Source organism: Lissotriton vulgaris, chromosome 4_1 (genome assembly GCF_964263255.1).
Source record: "Lissotriton vulgaris chromosome 4_1, aLisVul1.2, whole genome shotgun sequence".
NCBI classification, from domain to species: Eukaryota; Metazoa; Chordata; class Amphibia; order Caudata; family Salamandridae; genus Lissotriton; species Lissotriton vulgaris.
In genome coordinates, this window is record NC_141691.1 from 925,436,338 (window position 1) to 925,462,928 (window position 26,591).

The following is a 26,591-nucleotide window of genomic DNA, read 5'->3' on the forward strand; positions in this document are numbered from 1 at the left end:
CTTAATTTTTAGCCTCCAGTTTTAAATTCCTTCACTTTTATGGAAAGTTAACAAATACTCAGTTTGATATATTGTTACTTTATTTTTATACAATGTATTAACTCATTAATATTATTTAATTTTCTAAGGAGTCACTGACCCCCTTAGTAGGTGTCGCTGGCACTTGGAGGTCCACAAACCATAGGTTGAAAACCACTGCTGTAGTGGGTCTCCCATCTGGAAGGCCTCTGGACCCAAAGGACCTAATTCCATTCCCATTTTGGGAACATGGTTTATCTAATGTGGCTTCAGCTCATGCTTTATTGCATTTTGCTCTGTGGTAGCCAGCATGTTGGCAGCTGAACTCTGAGGAGGGTCTCAGTCAGTGCTTAATTTGTCAAAGGATAAGTGCTGGGGCTCTCGTCAGGAGGTTACTGCAGCTTGCACCTTACATAACCCATGCCAGTGCTGCCAATGACAGTACATACACAGCTACTAACCTTCACACTCCTACATTTGTGACAAGTTAAACTATTCCAAGCCCCCAAAACCAGAAGAATGGCTTGGGAGGCAGCTATTAGTCATTATTAGTGTAAATTGAACAAATAATCTGCTGTTCTTGTGTTCATACCGAAATTAGCAGGACAGCACCACCATGTGGTAGACTGTCATAGCCCCGGTGCTGACAATAAGGTGCTGGTGCAGAAAGCACCGGCTCAAATTAAGTACTGGTCTCAGTCCTGGGTAAAGAGCACCACCATGAATTCATCCTCCTTCACTGGATGCAAAAGCAACCATTGCTTTTTTAAAACTCAGGTATCAGGATTGTGGCCACAAAGATCATTGTGCATACATGCCTCCCGGATCACCGTCCTCCCATGAGAACTCCTGTTCTAAATTTTACTTTGTGGTGGCCTGAAAAACATGCCTATAGGTAGCACGCCCCCTCTTACAGAAGGATCAGAGGCTATTTCATGAGCACATTTAGCACCCATGTGCAGGCCCAGAAGGGGGTCACCCTGTTAACTTTGCAAAAGCAGCACTGCCTACACCAAAAACATTAACTCAGACAAATCTATGAGTTGCTGTTTGAGCTGTACACAGTGCACCGCAGGGTTTCCTAGCTTATGCTGTTGTGAGTTGGTGTACTGACCCATGTTTATGATGAAACAGCCCAAGCATCACCATGTTCAATATTAATCCCGACTGCCTACATGTCAAAATTAAGAATATAAATTATAGTGCCAAAAAAAGGCTTGACTTTCAGCAACATCACCCATACAAACCATTGTGACCACATTTTGATGCAATCATGTTGAGCTGTGCTCATTCTTTCTCCCAAGACAGGAAATGCACTAGATTAGATAATGCTTCTCATGCACAAAGTTAAAGTGCCTTGTACATCTCTCCCACAGGCCTGGTAGGAGCACTGTCCCCGTACTGCTTTCAAGTAAAACAAGCATTTGCAAGGCAATCGGCCTTGCCTTTGGGACCTTATAAGTATTAAGCTATGCAGCACATTATTGTGGGTATAGCAACATTTACTAGTGTACTATGCATGAAGTAGTGAAAGGATGCGGTACCACAGGCTGTCACTAGGTGTCTCTTGGGACCTCTTTTAGCCACATAAGGGACCGCACCCTGCAACATGGATAGAGAAAGTAAATGGCACAGCTGTGAGAACTGGGTAGCTGAGAATTTTCATTTGAGTCTGGTGTCGGCTCAACATCCTGTGATTGTGGGCTGATCCTTTAATTTCCCAAGAGCACCTGGATAGCTGCGCTATATAAATGAAAGCAACTAATTTAAAATAACGATAAGAAATGAATGCAGAAATCTCAGAGGTGAGGGCACGCAACCAGTGTTGTGAGGGTGCAGTACCAGTGGATGCACCTCCTAGGCGAGACCTAAAAAGGCCTACATGCTTGGCAAAAAACAATGCTTAGTAGTCCCTAGACTGGCTTCTAAATAGGCACAGCCAAATAATATAAAATAATCTTCATTCATACTGACAGTACCCAGCTGGTGTTCTCTTTTAACAAGCAATCGGAGGACTCCTTCAAGAGTATTAAGGGCTGTTTGAAAGACATTTCCCTATGGAGGAACAACAATTAGCTTAAAATCAATGCCGAGAAAACGGAAGTGTTGTTTTTGGCAAAAAATCTGCCGCTGGCAGCGGACTTGTGGTGGCCAGTGGAAATGGGATCCCCTCCCACCCCTGCAGTCATGGCAAAAAATCTGGGAGTTAAGTGGAAGGTTGACTTTTCTTTTTTTGCCCAAATTCGGCAGGTGACAGCGTCCTGTTTTAGCAAACTGAGAAACCTGCGGAAGTTCCTCCATCTGCTGCCGGAGGACTGCCGCCCCCAGTCATAGTCCATGCCACTGTGACATCTAGGCTGGACTATGCTAACTGCCTCTACGTGGGCCTGCCGTTGTGCTTAGTCAGAAGACTGCAGATGGTTCAGAATGCGGCTGCGAGACTGATTAGACGTGTACCATTTCGTCATCATATCTCTCCGCACATCAAAGAGCTCCAATGGCTGCCAGTGGCAAGAAGAATCGAGTTTAAGGCTATGACACTAGCATTCTGGTCAATCCATGGTAATTGTCCTAGCTACCTGAAATAACGGCTATGTAGCTATAAGCAGAATTGTTTGCTGAGATCTAATGCGCAAAATCTGCTCTGCACTCCACGGTTTAGGAGAGCCCGGCTAGGTGGCAGATCTTTCACGGTCGGGGCCTCCAAGCTTTGGAACTGTTTTCCAAATAATATCCGGGATATTGATTCAGAGCCGCTATTTAGGTAAGCGGTGAAAACGTGGCTCTTTAGCTTAGGTTAGTGTGCTCTGGGCTTTCTATGCTCGGGCCTTCTTTGCCTGCCACCTATTGCTAGAGCGCCGGGACACCTCTGTTTGAGGTAGCTGTTTGCGCTTTATAAATGTCTGTATTATTTATTATTCATGGTGTAGTCTGCACAGGCAAACAATCCAAGGCATGATGCAGACCATGCAGTATCTTTATTATGTTAGAGGCTGCCTTACAAAGCAGCACAGTTTGCTGTTCCCAGTGGACCTATAGCCAAGAGCATTCATATTAATTCCTTAGCAGGCTTCTCTCTTGTGACCAGGCAGGGAAGGTTGACAACCATATTATTCAGTTGTACTGCATTTATTGGCCTACTCCTGTAATTGTATATTGAGACAAAGAACAGGGCAGGGCCACACTGCCTTGCAAGAACAGCTCACTGAGCAACCCACAGTATTTGTCTCATTCCCTAAGTAACAATCTTCTAATCTTCTTTCAGATGAATAGAGCAGCAAGAACCTGTGTTGAATCGTTTTATATGCTGCAATCATACCTTGTTGAGGGGCTATAGCAAAAACATCCATCCATCAATGCACAACCTTTAATGAGGTGGGACTGCACTACTCGAGAGAGATGTCTAAACACTGGGAAATGACAGGCATGGAGGTGAGAGAAACCATGAAACATTATTTGAAAGAGCAAATTCAAGGAAAGGGTAAAAGGAGGGGCAAAAAGAGCACATTAGAATAAAAGTAGAATTGGTAATAGGATAGAATGAAGTGAGAAAGGAAATAAAAGCAGCATTCATTGTAAGAATTGGAAAAACATGAACCCTGGGAATTTTTTTACGGAACTGGAGAACCGGGCCTTATGGGCCTGGCGGCCCAGGGCACGCCTTAAATCTCCAAATTCACCTGCCTTGTCGAACAGAGACATGAGACACTCTGTTGGGTGTAGAAAACCAGGTTTATTAGCTGCAGCTAAGCACAGTTGTCCCAGAAGTACAGTGTATATTCTCAGGAGACTGCCACTTTAGTCCGTGGCGCACAATCTTTTACAGCAAACATATTTACAACGTATACTCCCAGTATATACAAAGTAAGCCAATAGGAAAAGTGGGAAAACAGACTATCAGGTGTCCCAAATACGCCCCTCTTTCAAACCCTGTGTGTCACCCCTCCCCACAAATTAATCAGTGCTAATACCGACAATCCAATTTGCAGGTGGCAGGACGTATTTGTGTGCCTCAAAGGATAGTTGTGTAACAAGAGAATACAAGGAGAAAATTGCGAAGGCCAGTCGGATAAGATAATGTAAGGAAAGAATAGGAGAAGCCAAATAGTCAGTCGAGACAGGGATCAATCAACCCAGACATGGATTAGTGAACTCGGCCAGACCCTGACATCGGTTTCGTAAACAAGAGCAGGGGGTTACTTTTCAACAGAAGAGACACGTAGCAGCTGGGAAAAGCAAAAACTCTCCCGTTCGCCGTGCTGCCTGAGTGAGGGTAACACAAAATGGCGACGAGACACAAAATGGCGGCTAAATACGGGACGAAGTTGGAAACCGAAGAACCTCAGACCCTCCTTTTGCCATTACTCAGGCAAAACACAAAGGACTCAAGTTAATCTGAGTCAATATCAATGGCCATGAGGTCTTTGAGCTGTTGCTGCAACATCATTTTAATGTTCTCTGTTTTCTGTGACACAGGCCTTGGGACACAAATGGTGGCACAAAGAGCGCAGATGGCGGGGCCACACTGTAGAGAAAGACAACAAGAGAAAATTATGGCCAAAACCATTCAAGCAAAGGTAGTATCGTCCATCCCCAAGTGGACAGTAGTCCCCAAAACCATCCTATCACAGTCCAATCTCCTGTGTCCTGGTGTATAGACTCGGAAATTATATGCAAGTTAGAGATGGCTTGGTATACCGTAGGGGCATTATCAGGAATATAAATGCAGCAACTAGACCCGATTAATTTACAGACTCCACCACGATCTGCAAGGACAATGTCTAGAACCATCCGGTTCTGCAAAGTCATAAGGCGATCCGCCTGAAGTTCGGATGTCAGATTACTCAAAGCTCCAGAAGTTACATTTATGGTAGCCTCAACAACGCGAACTGTCTGATGTCTCTGCTGTTGGCCATTGGGCCCCAGAAAGGAAGTAACCCTTTAATAAAGTCACCTCCTTCTTGTCCTGCTGTGTCTTTAGAATCAATAACCCCTCTGCCATGTCTTTTTCTATGATGACCTGAAGGAGCGGTATATGTCGGAGGGAGAAGAAAAGCCACATAACAAGTTCCTGAAAAGTAGGTAGGAAGCCACGTATAGGCTCTGTCATGACAGACAAAATATGTACCTTGTGATGGCACTAACGGTGAAGAAATCTGAGGTGAATAGATGTACGTATGGGAACAAACACTCTTTTCCTGTTGGTTTTTTAATATTTTGGCCATTTATCTGCAGACAGAAATTACCTCGATGGGGTACGTTCCAAATTGGTGGGGATCACCTTCGTCTAGCCTTATCTGTAAGGCTAGTAACATAACGAGTCAAAAGAATCTTGCTAATTTCAGAAATTCTAGCCATGGCCACTATTCCCTTTATCAAAGAACTGTGACTAAAATCTGCTCCACTACCATATGGACTACCAGGAGGATATCGAAGTTGGTTCTGATATACATTAGAAAACATGGCCTAATAGGCCCAAGCAGAGCCAGTCAGTCAAAAATACTTTATTCGGTTCAATACATAAACCACAAAAGTATACAAAAACATGCAAAAGAGGTCCAAAGGCAATAATATACACAGTTACATATAAAAAACCTCGGTTTTGGGTGTAGACAAAACTCAAAACCTTATTAAGAGATTAAAATAAATATACAATTACATCCTATCCGATTTAAAAATACATATTAAAAGTAGTCCATGGTTAAAAATGACGATCAAAACATTATAAGTAGTATTTTATGAAAAAATAGCGGGTATTAAAATATGTCTATGTCCAGTTAATCTTTTTACTTAATCTCATTGCAGTGGTTAAAAATTTGGCAACATTGCAAATTTCCCAGATGCTTGGCAGTAATTGGAGGTACATTAAAGCAGGCTTCACTTGGTTGAACCCTTTCCCCTTTAATAAGGGTACAATAAACTTTCTCCTAATATTAGTGAAATGACCACAAAAAAACATGAAGTGGGCGGTATCCATAAGGGAACACCCATCACATTTGCACAGCCCTAGGTTAACAGGTTTCGTCCAACCGGGGCGACCACAAATCAATAGGTGGATTTTATTTAAGCGAAACTTGGTTAACAAATATCTATGGTTTGAGATGTTTACCACTTTTAGATAAAGTTCCAGTTGACACCCAGAAGATACGATCAGTTGATGCATTCTCACTGTGGGCTTTGCCAGTTCCAGGCCTTCTCTATCCATCCCTCTAATTTTCAAAAAGGTACTTTTCACCCACTTTAGGTCACCCTTTACCAATTGAGAAGGCATATTAAACAGTTCTGGCCGACCCAACTTTTTTGATAGGAGTTGAACATATTTTAACCACGGAATGTGGTCCCAAGGGTCAAGTGCAAGACAGTCATTTAAAACTAAATGGTTCACCTTCAATTCAGAGTTCAACCAGACTGAGATCCACTTCAGTAGCGGGCCATCGCAATTCGGTCCTCCAAGTAATCTATGCCACATTCCTGATGTACTATGTAACTGGCCGTAGATCTTGGCAAGGATAGAATTGTTTTAAGGGAGTTGTCCTCCGCTACCTGGAGAATCTTAACTGGTCTAAGGCCCCACAGATCTGCACCATACATCGCAATAGAAATACATTTTGCGGTGTAAACCTTCAATACCGCCTCCAGAGGTTTCACCCCTAATTTGCGGGAAAAACCCAGGACTGCAGAGATGAAACGGGCGAAAGCATTTTTTTTCTCCTGCATTTGGGGGTTCCAGGTAGAATATTCATCAAAAGCAACCCCCAAGTAGGGAAATCTAGATACTCTTGACAGTTTATGGCCATTGCAATGTAAAACCAACGCCTTTTTCTGGGGCCTGCTTTTACTACCCACAACCATTACATGAGATTTGCCATAATTGACACTAAGGTCAAGAGATGACATAAAAACATAAAATGAATTTAATAGGCATTGGAGACCCACTGCGGTTCGGGCTAACAGGGCAGCATCATCAGCATATAATAATGCTGGTACTTGGAGATTCCCTGCCCTGGGTATGTCCTTACATGATTTTTCTAAAACCGCTCCCAAATCATTGATATACAGAGTTAATAGCAAGGGTGCTAAAATGCATCCTTGCCTTACACCATTGGAGATACTTATCTTCCCTGTGCTATTACCTTTGCGGTCGTACCTCACAGACGCTGTTAGATCCCTGTGGAGGTCTGCCAAGAAGTACACAATGTCAGGGTCTATACCAATTCTTAAAAGCAGGTCCCATAACTTGGACCTATTTACTCGGTCGAACGCCGAGGATAGGTCCATAAATGCGATGTACAGGGTTCCTTGCTTTGCTAATGTATACTTCCCTATAAGCAGTTGTAGATTTAGGCTCTGGTCTATTGTGCCACGCCCTTTTCTAAAGCCATACTGAAGGGCGGAGAGGGTGTCAGTTTCTTCCAGCCAATCAGTAAGCTTGCACAACACCACTCTCCATAGGACCTTTACAGCTGAATCAATGAGGGAGATTGGACGGTAATTGCCCGGGTCGCCTCTATCACCATTTTTGTAAATCGGGACAATCACCGACTGGGACCATGTCTCCGGAATGCCTATACTAGATATTCTGTTAAAAACATTAGTTAAGATTTTGGACCAAAATGCTATGTTGGATTTAAAGAGGTCGGATGGAACACCATCCAGTCCAGGGGCCTTATTACTTGTCATTTTACCAATTGCATCGGCCACCTCACCTTCATATACTAATAACGTATAAGGGAGCCTCACAAAGGTGGTCGATGCCTCTGCCCCAGGATTCTCCACCTCATAGACTGACTTGAAATGCTGCAGCCACCTATCTTCTTGTATTCCGCAATCAAGTTCATTATTACCAGGATCAACAAAATAAGATTGATTGACCACAGCCCAGAACTTGGCGCTATTTTTCAGCACGTCAATTGAAGTTAACTCTGCCCAAGCGTCCTCTCTAATCTCCTGTCGCCTCTTTTCCACTACAGCCTTATAATCTTTCCTAAGCGTGGCTACAAGCTGCCTATTCACCGGTCTATATTTGAGCGCCAGTTTTAATTTTTTATTGGCCATTGTACACTTTTTGTCGAACCAGCCTACCCTCCCGCAGGATTTACCTTTACCATATTGTGTCAAGTTGGCGGCAATTTCATAACAAACTTTTTGGTACGCCTCCAACACGTCTTTATCCCCGGCATCGGGGTTCATGCAGAGGTCCAGCTCCACCCGACTGCTATTGTAGAGGTTAGAGAGAAACTCACTCGGGACTATCTTACTCCACTTAATTCTGCGTGCTTGGTCAGTAGGCCGAATATCGCCCTTGTTCACCATGTTCGGCTTACTCTTAGTTATTACTATAACCTTTCTCAACCTTAGCAGGACTGGGTTATGATCACTAAAGTGGGACCTCACCACAGAATAACTGATAATGTGACTGTGGCTAATACTGCTTAAAAAAATAAAATCTATCGTAGACCCGCTGCCTTGTCCTGTGAATGTGGGAACATCTTCTCCTTCTCTGCTAGGTAACATCAGCTCGTTTTCGGCCAAAATGGATTCCAACAGGACACCCTGATCTGAGGGCTCAAAATGTGTGCCAACCTGATCCGGCGACCCCAAAAAAACATCTGGTGGGCATTTGTCCGGGCACTCATGGATGTTAAAGTCCCCCAACAAAAGAATAGTACACTCAGCCTCAGGTGACTCTTTGAAGCTTATAAGAAAGGAGTTTAGCATTCTTAAATTACTGGTGGACTCGATCCTATCAAAGGAGTTATAAAAATTTACCAGAAGGACATTGTGGCGACCCTTACATGAAATGTGTACTGCCAAGCAATACGGGCAACCAGTGGCTATTTCTTTGTAAGTGCCGGGAATTTTTGCGGAGATCAATGTTATCAAGCCACGCCGCGCCCGCCCCCGGGTAGAGGGAACTGCTGAGAGATGGAAGGTAGTGAACCCATCTAGTGTTAAAGCATTTTGTGTGTCCCATGTTACCTGCATGCCGATGATGTCCATAGTGCCTAGAAAATCCCTCCAAATAGGGTCATCAATTTTGTTTCTGAGACCAGCAATATTCCATGTGGCCATTACACACTCCCCCATCCCTCTTACTTCCTGTTTCCCAATTGTTAAATCATATTTGGCCCCATCCGTGCACAAATCACTGACTACAGGTGATGGGCTTGTGTCTGCATTCAACTCCCCGGAATTTATAACACTGTTTGCCTTGTGTAGTGGGGTTTGTATAGTGGTAACTAACTCCTTAGCCAATGATCCCTGTATTTGTCAGTCTACCCAGCCCAGATTAGAAAGACAATCATAACGGTTAGCCATAGGGATGTGAAACAATTGATCTTGGTGGTTGTTAAAATGAGGATAGCTGTTACAGTGGCCATTTAGTGACTCGGTCCCAAATCCCCCTTGCATAGGTCTACCCCCTCTACCATGAACCATGCTCCAGCCACCCTCTCCTCCATCTCCCCATCCCTGAGTGTTTGTGTTCCAAGGAAAAACAGTCCTAGTCCTACCCTTTTGTTCATTTGGAGCTCTCAGCCAACTCCATCTCTTGTCCACCTGTTCAGTTTGTTGATAAAAATAAGAAAGTGGTCTAGCAATGACTAGGCTGGCTTGATGGCGTGGGGGCCTGTTACAAATATATTCCACCACTTGTGGATTTTCAAAAGTTACCACTATGCAATCACCTGTTAATCTTTTCCTATTGCCACCCACCCATGGGGCTCTCTCCACCATCAAGATATTGCTGGGGGTGTTCACTGGAAGGGGGTAATTGCTTGATAGCCAGTGGCATACCTTGTTCTTTAATGCTTGAAAAGATTCCACGTGGGGTGGTGATAGTTCTGTGACCCCGGTCAATACCACAACATAGGGGCTGGCATCTAAGGGGAGATGAATTTTTCTGCGGGGCTCAGCCTTTTCTAATGGGGTCGAGTCCAATGTCGGGGTCAGAGGGGTCTGTGATGTCTGGGGTGTCTGATCCTTAAATTTAACCTGAGGAGTAGACTTGGGTTTAGCAGTGACAGGCGTGGGGGTTTTATTAGGGGCAGATGTATTAGCATTAGCATTAGAGCCTACCAGGGTTGAGGTATTACTAGGTTTCTTTAGCGTTGGTTTTTTACCCACTGCCACGTTACTACTTGCCACGGGATGCGACCGATTGCTGTTGGTCGCAGTGGATGCCCCGTTCCCAATTGGGCCAGGAGTACTTATTTCAATATGGATATTTTTTAGTACATGCTCAATGCGACATAGCCTTGCCTCCAAAGGTGCTAGTAGGGTTTTCAAGGCCTCGATGAAATTCGGGGTTACTTCTCCTCTTTCTTGATCTGAGTCCCCCGGGTTAACATTTCCCCCACTTAATTCTAAGATGTCATCCAAGCTGTCGTCTGCAAGCGTGTCATCAAGCAAACTCAATGACAGGCCCCCAGCCGCTGGCTGTACAACCCCAAGGTCATTGACTCCTGCGGCCATTGTCCCACTAACAGCCGTCATTACTTTGCCACCTGTTGTCTGATTGGAGGTGGGTTCCACCTTCCTCGTTATATTAACTGGTAAATTAGTGGGTCTATTCTTAGGGATCGCCCCCTCTTTCAAGCCCCTCACATTTATATCAGTGATATCAGTGATAATAGATTGATTATTCACAAGCGGAGTACCAGGATCATTACCCATATTAAGGTCTAACACAGGATTAGGATCAAGTAATGCCCCTGGGTTTTGAAGGGGGCTGGGCCTTTCAGGAAGAGTACCACATGCTAAAGTATCTGGGGACCGAGCCTGGGCAATATGGCCTAGAGAGGATCTTTTCGCTAATGCCAGGTCTTGAGACACCCTTCTACCCATCAAGACTATCCCTTCATCTATGAGTGAGTTGGTGCGAACTATGAAGTCATCAAGGGTGCCAGTCAACTTTTTGGCCCCTGCTGTCCTACTTCGTGTCTCTCGGCACTCCATTTTAACCCTTCTCGTTATATTGGTATTAGTCTTGTGGCAGCAAATAACAACTTCTTAGCAATTTGCACCCCCCTTATAAGTTTCAGTAGAACTAAAGTCAAAAGAGAGCTCCAATGCTTACAGTTCAGATGTCCAAGCGTTGGAGGTTGGATGCAAATGGACCAGGATCCGGGGCCCAGGCCAGACTCCTCAGGCCTCTGAGGGCCACAGAGGGCCCGCCCTTTGCCCGGGCTTAGCCCCGCGCTGTGTCCCGCAGGCGTCCCGCTACGCGGAGGGGGTGTTGGGTTTTTATGCGCCTCCGGGCGCCAGTTCCCGCGTCACTTGTAGCGCCCCCGCAAAGGCTCCAGGGGGTTGAAGTCCCCCCACTCTGCGGCCGCTTCTGGTATCGAAAGCGGCGGCAGGGGGGACTCTGCTCCGGCGACTCTCCTTTCCCCTAGCTCCCCTCGCTCCACTGGGCAGCACAATAGTCAGCACGGCAGTCCGGTAAGTAGTTAGGTTGAGTGTGGCTCCCCGAGCCTTTGTAGGAAAATGGAAGGACTAAATATGGCATCCCTCTCTCTGTGTTATGGGGCTTGAGCCCACAAACCCAACAGTCAGTAGTATTGACTACCAGTTGATGAATTGTTGAAGTATTCTGTTCTTCTAATTTGCTCATGTTCCGGGAGTGTATGAAACTGATGTAGGGAGGCAGTAGTAGAAAAAGACAAGGAAACAGAAGTTGGAACAGGTGCTTGCTGCATAGTGTGAACAACCCAACTCACACAAGCCAATAAAATACATGAACATATTAAAATACATAAGGTTATGCCACATGGACTAACCAACAATTTTTTATATTTACTTTTCATTTCTTTATTCTTATCACTCTTTCCCACTTTAATATCCATTCTCTAAAGCGTTGCTCACGGCAATCTTCCTAGATCAATTAGCTGTGATTATTAGCCGTCCTATGACACTGCAAGTCCTGCAGACCTACTGTCACTACTCAGGTCACAGCCTAAGACTCCTACCGTGACCCTGCAACTTGATGGATAGTGGAAAAGAAATGTCTCTCAAAAAGTGTGATCAGAAAGAGAAAAAGGAAAAAGAAAGTTCAATTGTCTTTCATCAATCTGGGTCTTCAGTTGTACCGAGTCTTATTAGGTACCGTTTGTTCTCGAAATAAAAGTCTCTGAATTTACTGTGTTCAATCGCAGATGTGATGGTACAGCTTCTTGCAACACGTCATCGTCTTCTTTTTCAGAGTTTGTTCGATCCAGGCGTGCACTACTGAAAGGTACAAATCGAGGGACCCTTTTGCCTTCACTGTCACTAATACCCTTACGGACCCACTGATCGTAAAGCAAAGGCAAAGGTACCCTCTTGCAGTGCACGCCATGGACCCAATTCTTCTTCCCGACGACCTTTACTGCTGTACGAGTTGCTAGCAGAACTTGTCGAGGACGGCCCCAACGAGGTTCCAAATTCTTTTTCCTCTGGAAATTTTTCAGACAGACCCAGTCTCCGGGTTGAATGGAATGACCTGGATCTGCAGAGGCCTCCGGCAAAGCGTTTTGAACCTGTTGGTGAAGAACACGCAATTTAGTGGTGAGATCATGTAAATAGTCAATCAACATTGGATACGGGATGTCAGGGTACATTTTAGGTCAAGGGACTCCCCGGACGTTAGCTGGGCGCCCAAAAACGACTTCACATGGGCTGAGTCCTAAACGAGAATGTACAGTAGTTCAAGTGCCAAAGGTAATGCGTCAGGCCAAGCAAGACCCGTGCTGGACTGAATCTTCACTAGTTTAAGCTCGAGAGTGCCATTATAGCACTCTACCAAACCTGCTGACTGAGGGTGGTTTGCCGCATGGAATTTATGCCTAATACCAAGACCCGCTCACACCTTCTGCATAATTTGGCCTACAAATTCACTCCCATTGTCACTCCAGACAATTCGCGGCAAAACAAACCTCGGAAAAAATTCCTTCAAAAGGATTTTGGCAGTAGACAAAGCAGCATTGTCCTTTAGGGGGTAGGCCTCTATCCATCTGGAAAAGGCACACACCACCACCAGAACATACTTGAGGTTATTACAACGTTCCATATGAATGTAGTCAATTTGTAATACCTCAAAAGGGTACGTAGGGGGAGCAAAATGACCTGCTGGAGTTGGGGTTCCCTTTCCTGGATTATGCATTAAACAAACAATACAATGTTTCACCACATTCTCCGCACATTTAGGAATTCCTTCATTCTGCCATACTGGAGCCAGAAGTTTGCATATTCCTTTTGCACTGATGTGGGCTGGACCATGCGCCAAGTAACTACAGCCAGTACATAGGCATCTGGTAACAGCCAACGCTGATGTTCTGACAATTCCGTCCAACACCCTGTCGAGTCCAACATTCCCGTACTTTCTCTCCACTTACTCAATTCCTTTTCAGTAGCCTCTTCTTGAATCATTCTCACACTTTCTATTGTGTCCTCACACATTCCTCCCTCTCTGACCCATCTTGCAGGGCCTGCAACACTCATGCGACTCGTAGCATCTCTTGCTGTTTCTTTGCTACCTCGTCTGCAAAAGCATTCCCGCGACCCACATCATCAATGATCTTCTTATGAGCACTACACTTCACTATCGCTATTTGGGTAGGCAAAGCAAGTGATTCGAGAAGGTCAGTTACCAACTTACCATGCTGTATCTTAGTCCCATGGGAAGTAAAGAATCCTCTTTCCTTCCACAAACGACCGAAACTGTGAGCCACGCCAAAGGCTTATTGGCTATCCGTGTAAACATTCACTCTCTTTCCGTTAGCCAACACACACGCTCTCGTCAGGGCAATCAGTTCAGCTGCTTGGGCTGAATTCTGTGCAATGCGTGCTGTCTCCACTACCGTATACAAAGTGGTAACAGCATAGGCTGCAGTCGTCTCGCCATTAGGAAGTTTAAAACAAGACCCATCCACCAATAGGATCCCATCCGGGTCCACAAGTGGTGTGTCTTTTAAGTCTATTCTGCCTTTCGTTTCCTCCTCTGTTCGGAGAAAACAATCATGCTGTTCTTGAGTGTCTTTCTCTTCCGGAATGGGTAACAATGTTGCTGGATTCAAAGTATTACACCGCTTGATGTGCATATGACTAGCCAACAGCGTCAAGCTCATATCCAGACAAGCGGGCACTCGTGAGATGCTGTGTTTTCATTCTGTTCAAAAGAGTATCCACTGCATGTGGTACTATAACAACAAGAGTGTTATCTAGTACCAATCCAGCAGATTGACGAATGGAAATTGCTGCTGCTGATGTAGCTCTGAGACAACTAGGCAATGCCTTGGCTACTGGATCCAATGTAGCCGAAAAATAGGCACATGGCCGTTGTTTGTCTCCAAATTGTTGCGTTAAAACTGACAACGCACAACCTTCTCTTTCATGAACGTAAAGTGGGAAAGGCTTACTGTAATCTGGAGTAACTAACACAGGGGCAGAACACAAGGCAGTACGTAAGTCAGAAAAACTCTTCTGACATTCGTCAGTCCAAGGAAGAGGTTGGGGTGTTGGGGTGTATCTTTCAGAGTAAGTGCCAACAAAGAAAAATTTGGAATCCACTGTCTACAATAAGAGGTAATGCCCAAAAAGCCACGCACCTCCCTTTGTGTGGATGGTACAGGCATTTGTGCAATTGCTTGAATTTGTTCTGGGGTCAATCGCCTTCCCTCCTTCGACAAGAGATGACCTAAGTAGGTAACCTCTTGGCGGCAATATTGCAATTTTGAGGGTGACACCTTGTGATGCAAGTGAGACAAATGACGCAACAATGAAACAGTTGCATCCTTACATACATCCTCTGAATCAGCAGCAACTAACAAATCGTCCACATACTGAATAAGAGTGGCACATGGGGGCAAAGTAAAAGCATTGAGCTGAGATTTCAAAGCCTGACTATAAATGGAGGGACTCTCACAATAGCCTTGAGGAGCATATCATAGTGAGCAAGGCAGTGATATCTGGGACAACAGGAAACTGGGGGACAACAATTTTGTTGACCTCCCGAAGATCGATCACAAAGCGATATACAGGAGGCTGAGAAGGATCAGTGCGTTTAAGGACATGTAGAACAGGACTGTTGCAAACATTTCCTCTTGTTTCTTCGACCACACCCTTCTGAACCAGATCATAGATAATAGCCAACAAAGCTCGTTCACCATCGTTAGAAATTTTATACTGTGGAATGCGTGGTAATTTGACATTAGGCTTAATAGTAACCACGTAAGGCGGAATCTGGAGCAGACCAACATCATTCGGACCAGTAGCCCAGAGCGTAGCAGGAAGAGAATGCAATTCAGGTGGGAATTGTTCCTTAGATAAATACATAGGAGAAACCAACTTCTCACCTAAGGTAAGTTGTACACCAGAAGGGGAACAATACAATGTTGCATGAAGACGTTTCAACAAGTCCAAACCCAACATATTCTCGCCGCAACCACTCGTCAAAATGAGTGGAGCCTCCAAATTATAAGGACCAATGGAGATGGGCAAAGGACAAGAAACCGGGTTACTAACTGGGGCGCCAGAGAATCCTACAGAAACGTTAGTTAAGCCAGACAAAGGTGCCCCAGGGAGTTTGGAGTGAATGATAGAACTTCTCATTGCACCAGTATCCAAAAGAAATGGCTCTGAAACACCCAATGCAACAACTTCAACATAAGGCCCATTCTGATCCACTGGAACTGATACGACTCCCTTACTTTGTCCATGGCTGTCCTAACTAGTGTGAAAATCCTGAGCCTCACTCTCAATACAATAATCGTCATTGTAATATTGCGCAGACTGAGTATTCTGCTGATCAAAATAATTCAGAGATTTCTGAGGAGGAAAGCAACGCTGTCCTTGGGACAACGCACCCCGCCCTCTACCTCTAGGTGCTGATTGAAAACCACCACGGCCTCGCGGCCCTGGGAATCCACCATTACGCTGCAATAAAACCAGACAGCTATTCTTAAAATGACCTTCCTCTTTACAATAGGCACATTGATTAGGACCTAGCAAAGGTCGCGGAACAAAAGGTTCAGGTTTTTGTAACAACCTCTGAAGCTGGGGAGGCTGTTGAAACTGGCGCTGAGCAGAACGTTTTTAATTCTTTAGTCTTCTTCTCGGTCTTATCTTTTCCTCCTTATCCCTATTCTCGTAATATTGAGCAGTAGCTAATATCTGTGGAGAGGAAGAAACAGCTCACAAACTTTCTGAGTCTTTCTGAGTCTTTCAACTTATGTGATAATTCTGGAAGTAAATTAAATACAAATGTATCCACGGATAATCGCAGTCCACCTTCAGTACTCATATCCTGACCACTGCGGTCGATAAACGTCTCCTCAAAACAAGTAAAGAAATCGGAGACACTCTCATCTTTCTTCTGCTTACACGCAGCTAACTTATCCCAGTTAACACGTAAGGCAGGCATCATCATTTTCATTAAAGTGATGATTCTACCAGGCAATTGTGCAATTAAATCATCTGGCTTAGCACCACCTACCTGTGCTGCATCCGCTGCAGTTATAGCAGCCCAATTACCACCTAAAGCTTGGTCGTGGTCATCCCTACGAATCTGAGCCCACAATGCTTGTGGAACTACATTCCCCACCAGAATATCAATATCGGCCAGATTCATAATACACGCATCAACAGTCTGGGACAGTTCTTTATAATACCCAGCAGGATTTTTACGAGGGTCCGGTAAAGACTGAGCGCTAAAACTTCAGATCGTTTCCACGGAACACGTACCCATATACGCTGGAAATGAGCAGGGATACACGGAACAACGCCTGCCTGTGGAACCTCTTCTCTCCATACTGGAGGAACTTACCTCATAGGATAATGTTTCATTTTCTGTCGAACTGCAGGATCAGGTTCAAGAATAGTCTGAGAAGAAAATAAAGACCTAAAAGTGACAAGTGTCCTAACAGCATCTTCAACTTCAGAATCCACAATAAGATCCTTATCAAACTTAGCATGCACGTCCAACAGACCCTGAGGAGCTAGACCCAACTCCATATCCTCCCATCCTTTGACAAGATTCTCACACATAACATTAAAAACATATCTTTGTGAGGGCGCATTCCACTGCATAAAGGTACTCAATATATCGGGCACACTAAACTGTGGACCACTCATGATCCATTTGTGAGCAAGAGAGTCCAACCCAATTCGCTCGTCGGAACCTGGAATTTGACTACGAGACTGTCTTCGAGACAACGCAGGAGTCAAGGAAAAAGACCCAAAGAAGGGGGAGAGAAGGCCAGAAACAGTATCGACCAACCGTTTGCGAGCTGTGGGAGAATCCGACAGTAAAACTGGAGACAAAGTATTAAGCAAAGGAGGAGAAGGACTGATCGTTACAAGAGGAACCGAAGGTAAAGGAGACTGAGGTACAGAAGTTGGTGGCAAAGGAGGCGGGGGTGGCAATACAGGAAGGGGCAATTGTGGAAGAGCCGGATCAACTGGCTGAACAACAGGTTGCTGGACAGGTGGCAACAATAAGGGTGCATTAGCACCTGGTACATAAGGCGACGGCAATCTCAACAAATGGGACATCAAGGGATCTTCGTCAAGATCCTTACTCTGTGGAGAAGTAGGCAACACAGGGTAGCATCTATCTATTGCCATACGATGCTGTCTGTCTGAAACCTCAATTGCTCGATCAATCTCATTTTCTTTGAACTGCTGGGCAGCCTGTATAATCGTCATATCTTTCGCCTTTCTATCTCTTTTTGCCTGCTTAATTTCTCTCTGCTTGGCTTCTTTACGCCAAAGGCGGAAAGAGTCAAACATTGCCAGCCGGGCTTCTCTTCTGAACAAAATTGCTTCCAGATTGTCTAATATATCAGGCTCAAAGCTACCATTTTGTGGCCACTGCAAAACACCATCTTTCTTCCTGTATCGGATCCCTGCCTCGTTAAAGGCAATGGAGCCAACACCATGTTTAGAATAGAGCTCATAAGTGGGAGCTCCAACCGGAGGAATCGGACAAGAGTCTTCGAGCCGGGAATCCCTATTACAACAAACAAAACTTCCTAAATTTGCTAAAACCAGGCATCTTTAATTCACTGGTCCGTTTACCAACTTCAAGGGGTTAAAGCAAATAACACAGCACAAAAGTACTCACCCCTTGGCTTCGGCTATTGCAATGGTCGAATAACAAAACCCAAAAACAAAACAAAGAAGTGGGCGCTACCCACGAATACTTAACTAAGTGTTCTCTCACGCCAACAGAGGTCCGTCTAACGTCTCGCGATACCAGTCATCACCAAAGGGATCAAGGCGGGGCGGCAGTCAGGGCAGCAGCCGTCAGCAGCTGTTGGAAAGGAGTAGCCGCGCTGCAAAAGACCTTTGGTCCACTTCGACATACAGGGGTCGCTTGACGTGGTTCGCGAATCCTCCGGAATTTTCTTGCGAGGCTTCTCACGACCCTCAGGCTGAACCGCAACCACTGAAGCCGCCCCACGTGGGCGCCAGTTGGAGAACCGGGCCTTATGGGCCTGGCGGCACAGGGCACGCCTTAAATCCCCGAGTTCACCTGCCTTGTCGAACAGAGACACGAGACACTCGGTTGGGCGTAGAAAACCAGGTTTATTAGCTGCAGCTAAGCACAGTTGTCCCAGAAGTACAGTGTATATTCTCAGGAGACTGCCACTTTAGTCCGTGGCGCACAATCTTTTATAGCACACATATTTACAACGTATACTCCCAGTATATACAAAGCAATCCAATAGGAAAAGTTGGGAAACAGACTATCAGGTGTCCCAAATACGCCCCTGTTTCAAACCCTGTGTGTCACCCCTACCCACAAATTAATCAGTGCTAGTACCGACAATCCAATTTGCAGGTGGCAGGACGTATTTGTGTGCCTCAAAGGATAGTTGTGTAACAAGAGAATACAAGGAGAGACTAGCGAAGGCCAGTTGGATAAGATAATGTAAGGAAAGAATAGGAGAAGCCAAATAGTCAGTCGAGACAGGGATCAATCAACCCAGACATGGATTAGGGAACTCGGCCAGACCCTGACATCGGTTTCGTAAACAAGGGCAGGGGGTTACTTTTCAACAGAAGAGACACGTAGCAGCTGGGAAAAGCAAAAACACTCCGTTCGCTGTGCTGCCTAAGTGAGGGCAATACAAAATGGCGACGAGACACAAAATGGCGGCTAAATACGGGTCGAAGTCGGAAACCGAAGAACCTCAGAACAAAAAAGAGTTAACACCAATAACCTCAATTTTTTTTGATTTTTGCTAACTTTGAGAAACACTGAGACATCATCCCACCAGAATTCACAACAAACTAAAATTGAAAATAAGTCAAATTGTGTAATCTCCCACAAATATAATAGGAAAAGATTAATATTTCTGATAGAGACTTCTAGCCACAGATTCCTCCCCTTTTGAATATTCTGCAGAAGTCAGACTTTATCTGGAAACGTTTCAGCAGTACTCCTTTGTGACTGTAGGTGGCGCTGTACAGCTCCACAGTGATGCTGTTCAGCTCCGTAAAGGCCTATATAGGTGCCACTCTCACTGGTTGACGTCAGTTATTTTCTTTCCATGCCACCAGACGCATGTCCAGACCTACCGCTCGTCTCTTTTGAGACCTTTGTCTCGATCAAAACAAAGAACGTCACCTCCCAAAACAACAGGGTGTAAACCCTGTAAGGAGAATCACAAACAAGAGTCTGTGACAGATCCTCATCAAATTTGCCCGTAGTACCTGTGGGCAAGCCATGGCTCTAAGGCCTGTAGTAACTGCACGAACCCGAAGGCCATACGAGGCCGCATGTCGAAACTCGTCATCATTAAGCACCGGAAGACTCTGGGAGAAAAGCCGATCAAGTCAAAAGTTTTGTATGGTCCCGTTACAGATCCAGAAGTGGCCGAGTTGCTGCAGAGGTCATCTTTATCAAAGTCTTTATGTAAATCAAAGAAACACAGATTAAATCTAAGTGGAACTTGGCCCCTTTCCGCTTTCCCCTGAGAAGGTGCGAGGGTGGTGCCATGCATCTCGATCTCGCTCCCAAAGGCGTTTGACTTCGGAGCCCATCCTGCAATGTGTTCCAGCACAACCTGAGTTTCTGGCGCCATCTGCCACTCCTAAACAGATCAAAAGATTCTGTGAGTCCATGTTTCGACTATTTAGATCCTTGCCCACTCCCTCTCACACGCCTTTGGACCCAAAGGAGCCAAGAGGTTTCCACATAGATTATCGCAAGCCAGTTCCCCCTTGGCACTAGCTGGACCCTCCGAGCCTCCCCTTGGACCATCTCCGGCTCTACTCTCGATCCGCTTCCGGTGCTGTGGTCCATGCTGGTTCCTATTGCTCCAGTACCGGAAGGCGAGGATCCAGTTGTCCTTTCTGATACAGAGTTGGTGCCGGTTTGACCCTGACCAAGGCCACGCTTGGCCGCCATGTAGGTCCCACTTCCTCTGCTTGATCTCTCTCCACTAAGACAAATGCACAACCTGCATTCCTTGTTTGTCACATTTTCACACAATGTTTACAATGAGGCGGATGAGACTGGCCAACCTTATTACGATGAGAATTGGTATGATAACCTGCAGGAGGCCAGTGACCTTGATGCATCCCCAGAGTTGGGATGCCTCTCACCCTGTAATCTGGCCACTGAGAAAAGTGCTTCTTATGCCATGGTTAGGCATAGGGCGGCCAAAGTCTTGACCTCCAACTCCCCACCTTATACTAGACTAATGTTCTTACAGAGTCCTTCAGCCGGGGCAAGCATCGACTGAGATCCTCTTGGCTTTTAACAGGGCCATTACAGATATTTTCTTGAGGGAATGCGCCAAACCTTGCTCTTGCCTCGCCGATCAACCACTATGTTACACTATGCTACTGCCTGGCCCTGACGACCTTCCATTTTTACCTCAGCACCACTTTTTTGAAAGTTTGGTGTTGCAGGCATCTGCAAGTACGATTACCTCTAGCACGTTTGCTAATCCTCCCCCTAAACAGGAGTCAAAATGGCAGGAGACATTCAGGTTGTCAGTCTTCTCGTTCACCAGCTTGGTGTTTCGTTCATTAAATTCCAGCTGCCTACTGGGGCACTATTTCCACACCTCTTGGGATTCAGTTGATCAAATCCGCCCAGGGATCCCTGATAATATTTGACCTGTCCTTCCCAGTCTATACAGAATTTCATAGGGCGTGCCATTGTCACCAGTGTTGCCAGTTACTGACACTCTCAGCTGCGGTCCACTAGCTTTTCAGGCAATGTAAAGTCATCCCTTATGGGCATGCTATTCAACGAGAATCACCTGTGTGGCAACAAGTCAGACTACACTTCCGAGTGGTTAAATAAGAGCAGGGTCCTGGCACATTGCCTAGGCTTGTCTGCCCAACCTTGCCAAGCGAATCAGCCCTATCACTGCTTTTGCGGCTTCTGCTAGGGTGCCCCATACCACCTGACAATGCAACCTCAACAACGCACCGAGCAGTTTCGCAGTCGAGGCCAAGGTGCCCATCTCCTCTGCAGTCAAGGTCAACAGCTGCCCAGCCCATTATCCCCAAGCAGCCACACTTGCCAAACCTTTATATCATGCCCTTTGCAGAGCATAGTCACTCTATGAGATGCAGTATCTGATGATTTTTGTTGGGTTAGCAACAGTGCTATAAATGTGCTGGTACTCACCGGTATTGAGTACTGACACTTCTGAATTTTCACGCCTTGAGTAGCGGCACTTGTACCTTGGCCAAGTAGAGTGCCAGTACTCATACTGGTCTCAAAGCAAACTCAGTGGAATATAAAGGCGCTGCTGAACAGCTGCTGAGAAGCATGTCAGTCTCAGAGGCAGAATCTGCTGCTTACCGTGACTCGCAGGAAACCTAAGCGATGACAACATGATGTTGCAGCAGGCTGCCCAGGACATCTCTGTACCCAGGCTATGGTGTAACGGGTTGAAAAAGTGACAGTAAGACAGAGCGGTTGGTAATCGATGCACAGCAGAGCGGACATCAGTGAAGATAAGCACTTGCAACAACAAATGTGTCGACTTATATGTAAGTGTGTGGAGTGCCACTATGTTCCTGTGCATGTTTGCATGTGTAGATGCTGTTGTTTCCAGTCACCTTCGGTGTTATATAGTTGCCAGACCCTCAGGCCTTGCATCAGGCCAGCCTGTTCTGTCTTTTAATCATACTCATCAGGGTTAGTTTGTAGCAGTTCAGGGCCTCCCTATATCACCAGTGGGGATCTGCCTTTCTCTGTGGGGAGGCCGCACGGGCTCAAAACAAAGTACCTGTGCAAAGGTTATAACAGACTTTTTCTTCTAGTAGGGTTTAAAGTGGTTAAACATTTCTAAGGCATGTTAAGGTTTCTACAAGCCATACAGTTTAAAAGTCAATTGTGGGATACACAGTAGGGTTGTTCTGCAGGTATGCATTTAAAACTCCCTGTGAGAAGCTGGCCTGCTATATGATGTCCACTAATGTAAGTGGAGACCTTGAACCAGTCCAGACAACCCTTATGGTGATTTGAGAGGTCTCAGACAACCTTAGAAAGCTATCCAAGCAGTAGCTGTGGAGAGCGGCCTTCAGGCTTAGTCTTTAAGGAGTGTAAAGCAGCTTGTCTTACAAGAATGAAATCTTATAGTATAGATTAAATGAAAAGGAACCATACAAAGTATGTATACAAATATGTATTTATTATATAACACTCTGTAGTACATTACAGTATCTCCTACTTAGAGATAGACACAAAGCACACAATACATTAGCAAAGAAATCACAGTAATTAGCACTAATACATAGTGGGCTCCAGGATGAGACCAAACCATATACTAAGAAAGTGGTATAAGAACCACGACTTGAGTCAGGACAATGTCGAGAGGACGTAGAATGTTGGGTACCCACAGAACCACCCAAGTTAAGTAGATAGGGATGCCACAGAGGGCGTGTGAAGTGTGTGAACATGACCACGTTCTCCGTACCAGCCTATGTGCAAGTCGTGGTTGGATTTTTAAAGATTAGGAACTCTTCCCAGTGGACTCTGAAGAATCCCTGTGGAAGACAGAAGGTTGGAGAGCCACCCCACCCATGGATACTGTGGTGCCCCAGTTACCTATCCCAGGGAAGCCGGGTGCAAAGGTGTGAAGTGGTGCCGGAAACCGATGTTGAACCCAATGGGGGAGTTCAGGAAAGTACCGCTGCTGGAAGAGGAGAAAGTGTCCGGAGGAATCCAAACATAGATTTTTGAAGAGGAGTACCTGAAAGCAGAGTGGACAGTGTCTATGTCACTTGGGAAGTGCCAGGAGACTTGGAAGACGGATGCTCTTGAATGTCCATGCTTCAGGAAGGAATCATGATGACCTTGACTCTGCAGCTGCGCGGGCTATGAGATGCCGAGGATGACCAGGACCCGGATACGAGCTGTTCTACAAAGGATGTGGAGTGCTGAGGGGTCGGTGTCCGGTGGGAGAACCAACAATCCTTGGCAAATGCAACCCACGCAGAAAACATCAAGAAGGTGCACGGTTGGGACCAGCAAGGTCCAGAGGACTCACCACAAGCTGGGGAGTCCGGGTAGGCCTGAGAAATAAGGGTAGCCCAAGGAAAACAAAGGTGACCCTCAAGTAGACATACAGGCACGATGCACTGGAGTCGCGAGAGTACCTCAAGCACCTCACCAAAAGATGCAGGCCATGACGCACACAATGCGGTGTTGCTGAAGATTCTGGTCACTGCAGGTGCTTTTAGGTTGGGGCTACTTTGAAGATCTTCTTGCAAAGATGTTACCAAGCCTTTTCAACTGCAAAGGGCCGCAGTACACAGGAGTTCTGTTATTGCAACCCCCACAAGGACTACTGGCCGCAAACTTGGTGAGAGGGTAGAAGAGGCCTTGGGAGCTGAGGAAAACCATCCCCTTTGTTGCACAGCCCATGGTGTCGGGAGGAGCTTGGGATCTGCAGACCGGTCATCATTGTTGCGGTGCCTGCGAATGCAGGGGAGTGACTCCTTCACTCCAATGGAGATTACTTCTGTGGTACTTGATGCTTCATAGGCCTTGGTAGGTTCCTGTATGATGCACAGGCACAGACGATGCAGCAGACTGGATGGGAGACGAAGTCAGGCCCAAACGAAGTCCAGCGAAGTCCGGAGTGCCCAGATTATAGAAGTGCAGTGGTTTCAGTTCTGAATCTTATCCCATGACAAATCTAGGAGGCCTACACCTAGGTAAGCCCCTAAATACCGTAAGGAAAGATTTGGGAAGATTTAGGGGACCCTCCCAGGGGAGGGTCTGGATAGTGGGGAGCTTACACCCATGTCCTTTGTCCAGTTTCGCGCCAGAGTGGGAGCCAACGGCTCTCAGGACTGGTTTGAACTGTACTTTGCTCAGGGACACCAAATGTGGCCCTCATGCAGACTTTCAGGCGCTGGCAAGCACACCCACCCAGCCCATATACACTAAATCCTGTCTGAGATGTGGTCAAACCTCCATGTGACAGGATGCCTATTGTTCTGCCTTCCCCCGCTCGAGCTTGGCTCAGAAGCAGGGGCATAAATGTGTCTGTGGTCGGCAGCAACCATTTTGTGCTGTCCAGGACTAGAAGGCTGGTACCGGGAACACTGAGAGCCTAACGGAGGGCTCCTCCGGTGCTTGGAATCCTACCTCTCACACCGTGTGGGGTATGATTCCAATATCTGATGGAGTCTTGGCTCCATATCAATCCTCTGGAGCTGAGAGCTTGGAGTTTGTTGGATCTGGATCTTTTTGCAGGGTTATCCCCAAGCTTTTTGCCTTCCTCCTCCTATTTTTCAGAACCTATGTTTGTTGGATTTAGGACTCTGGGCACTTTACCACTGCTATTCAGTGCTAAAGTGCTTTTACTCTTCTTTAAACATGGCATGATTGGTTTACACCTATATGGCATATTTAATTTACTTGTAAGTCCCTTGTACAGTGGTAACCCATATACCTAGGACCTGTTAATTAAATGCTACTAGTGGGCCTGCAGCACTACTAGAGCCAACCACAAAAGTAGCCTTTCAATCCTGTCTCAGTTCTGTCACTGCAGGGTCTGGTGCGCAGTTACTGCCACATTGACTTGGCAATTAAAACTACTTTTCCAGCCTTAAACTCCCCTTTTGCTACTTATAGGTCACTCCTAAGGTAGGCACTAGGTAGTCCTAGGGGCAGGGGGCTATGTAGGTAAAAGGTAGGACATGTGCCCTTAGTGTATGGCATGTCCTGGTCGTCACAAACAGCCTATTTTGTTTCTCACTGCTGTGAGGCCTACTCCTCTCATAGGCTAGCATTGGGAATTCCATTATATATTTTTAAGTGGTAATTTCTGACCTGAAAGTATTAGAGTTGCCATGTTTGGTGTGTCTGGAATGGTAGCGAGAAATGCTGCTCACTGGTGCGCCTCCTATGTCAATTGCAACTATTATCTAGTTAATAATTGGTGAGATTGAAATTTAGCAAAGGAGCCATATTCCCTGATAGTCATGCGCAAACTCTGTGCCCGATTCACAGAACTAACTTAAGACAAAATCCTAAACTTACTACCGTTTTGGTATTCACAGAAGGTACTTACTCATTTTGGTATTCAAAGAAGGCACTTACTCATTTCGATATTCACAGAAGTCATTTAGGAGTCCTAAAGTTAGGAGTCCTAATTTTAGGACTCCTAAATGCCTTCTGTGAATACAGAAAGTCTTAAAGTTAGGATTTTCCCAGTTTAGGAGTAGTAAAATTAGGAGTCCTAACTTTAGAACTCCTTAATGCCTTCTGTGAAAACCGAAAGTCTTAAAGTTAGGATTTCTCTCAGTTTAGGAGTAGTAAAGTTAGGACTCCTAACTGTAGGACTCCTAAATGTCTTCTGTGAATACCGAAAGTCTTAAAGTTAGGATTTCTCTCAGTTTAGGAGTAGTAAAGTTGGGACTCCTAACTTTAGGACTTCTAAAGGACTTCTGTGAATACCGAAATGAGTAAGTGCCTTCTGTAAATACCAAAATGAGTAAGTGCCCTCTGTGAATACCAACATAGTAGTAAGTTTAGGATTTTGTCTTAAGTTAGTTCTGTGAATCAGGCCATCCATGATTAATGTATGACAATCATATCATAGACAAACTAGTGCTTATGAAACAGCATCCAATTCAAAGTGTAATGTGAGATTGTGTATTAAGTTAGTATAACCGCAAGCTAACCCAGTATCATGTGAAATTGAGAGTCCATGACCGTCACCCTTCTATCAAAAACCTGTAATTCACAGTTGCACTCTGGGGGATAGAAAAAAAGTAAAAAGAATATCATGAGCGCTTGTTCACCCCTGCATGGATATAAAATAAAAATATCACGAGTGCCATCTTCACGTACCTGAGGTCAATGCATTATATCCTCAGAATAAATAGATTTTTTTATATATGGTAAAGCAGTAAAACGATAAGACCAAGTATGTCTTCACCCGTCAAAATCCTGTCTTCAGCAGTATGGGAATACAAATAAACTGTACTGTGCTATCAATTCGGCCCTATCTCCTTATAAAAATCTGACTTGGGTTCTCAATCAGATACAGCCCAGTGCAAATTAAGACCTGTGTCCTTAGTTCCTTACCCGTGTCCAGGCAAAAGACTTAGTA